The sequence below is a fragment of the Ovis canadensis genome, chromosome 22 (assembly GCF_042477335.2).
Source record: "Ovis canadensis isolate MfBH-ARS-UI-01 breed Bighorn chromosome 22, ARS-UI_OviCan_v2, whole genome shotgun sequence".
Taxonomy (NCBI): Eukaryota; Metazoa; Chordata; class Mammalia; order Artiodactyla; family Bovidae; genus Ovis; species Ovis canadensis.
The window spans coordinates 27952443-27954720 of record NC_091266.1 but is presented as its reverse complement, the minus strand read 5'-3'; positions in this window follow the sequence as shown (position 1 = coordinate 27954720).

The window sequence follows — 2278 nt, the reverse complement described above, 5'->3', positions numbered from 1 at the left end:
CTTGCATCTATTAAGATGATTCTGATTTATCTAATTTGACCTATTAATATGATAAAGTATAGTACACTGAAAAGAACTGAAACATACTTACATTTCTAGAGTAAATCTCACCTGGTTATGGGATGCATGGTTTTGCCAAAGTTTTATGTAAGCATCTAAATTCACAGGTGAATACACAAAAATAAACTCAAAATGGATTAAAGATCTAAATGTAAGACCAGAAACTATAAAACTCCTAGAGGAGAACATAGGCAAAACACTCTCCGACATAAATCAGAGCAGGATCTTCTATGACCCACCTCCCAGAATACTGGAAATACAAGCAAAAATAAACAAATGGAACCTAATTAAAATTAAAAGCTTCTGCACAACAAGGGAAACTATAAGCAAGGTGAAAAGACAGCCTTCAGAATGGGAGAAAATAATAGCAAATGAAGCAACTGACATAGAATTACTCTCAAAAATATACGAGCAACTCCTGCAGCTCAATTCCAGAAAAATTAACGACCCAATCAAAAAATGGGCCAAAGAACTAAAAGACGTTTCTCCAAAGAAGACATACAGATGGCTAACAAACACATGAAAAGATGTTCAATATTACTCATTATCAGAGAAATGCAAATCAAAACCACAATAAGGTACCATTTCACTCCAATCAGAATGGCTGCGATCCAAAAGTCTACAAGCAATAAATGCTGGAGAGGGTGTGGAGAAAAGGGAACCCTCTTACGCTGTTGGTGGGAACGCAAACTAGTACAGCCACTATGGAGAACAGTGTGGAGATTCCTTAAAAAACTGGAAATAGAACTGCCATACGACCCAGCAATCCCACTGCTGGGCATACACACTGAGGAAACCAGAATTGAAAGAGACCCGTGTATCCCAAGGTTCATTGCAGCACTGTTTATAATCGCTAGGACATGGAAGCAACCTAGATGTCCATCAGCAGATGAATGGATAAGAAAGCTGTGGTACATATACATAATGGAGTATTACTCAGCCATTAAAAAGAATACATTTGAATCAGTTCTAATGAGGGGGATGAAACTTGAGCTGATTATACAGAGTGAAGTAAGCCAGAAAGAAAAACCCCAATACAGTATACTAATGCATATATATGGAATTTAGAAAGATGGTAACGATAACCCTGTATGCAAGACAGCGAAAGAGACACAGATGTATAGAACAGTCTTTTGGACTCTGTGGGAGAGGGCGAGGGTGGGATGGTTTGGGAGAATGGCATTGAAACATGTATATATATCATATGTGAAACGAATCGCCAGTCCAGATTCGATGCAGGATACAGGATGCTCGGGGCTGGTGCACTGGGATGACCCAGAGGGATGGTATGGGGAGGGAGGAGGGACGGGGGTTCAGGATGGGGAACACGTGTACACCTGTGGTGGATTCATGTTGATGTATGGCAAACCACTACAATATTGTCAAGTAATTAGCGTCCAATTAAAATAAATAAATTTATAATAAAAATTAAAAAAAAAAGAATACAATAGGTATTTCAGCATGAATGACACAAATTGAAAGTATTATTGCCCTGTACCCTGGAGTTAAAGAATATGTGTTCTTAACAAACTAGAGAATATAACATAGAAGAAGCAGACTCACAGATAAGGAGAGTACTCTGAGGGTTACCAGTGGAGGGGGGAGGGGGAGGGGCAACACCGGAGGGGGAGAGTAGGAGGTACAAAGTAGTAGGAGGCATAAGACTCAAGGATGCATTGCAAAACACAGGAATACGGCCAGTATTTTTTTTAACAACTGTAAATGGAAAGTAACCTTTAAAAACTGTGTAAAAATTTAAAAATGTTTATGAATAAATAAAAGATTTTTAAAAGGAAAACAACAACAACAAACAAACAAAAAAAATTCACAGGTGAGTTTGGTGTAAAGCTTTCTCCAATTTTCTTAGTATCAATATAGCATAAATGTAGATACTTGTAAAAAAGGGCTACTTCTATTTAACATAATGATCCTGCTATTTAAAAAAATTTTTTACAAATTTGGTTGAGTCTAGTACTTTGAGATTTTTCCCTATAGTTTTATAAAAATCAGTATTAGGTTTTCAGGAGCTTCCAACTCAGAGGAATCCTATTTTAAGGACATCATGGAGGTAAGAAGCAGCAAAGAAGAGGCCAGTGTGCTTTTATGAGCACCTTCCCTTTCCTCCACAAATTTTATAGCAATTGCTCTTAGAAAGGACTTGGACTTCATGAACATAATGAAAGAGAGGCTTAAAACAAAAGATCAACTAAAAAGTCAA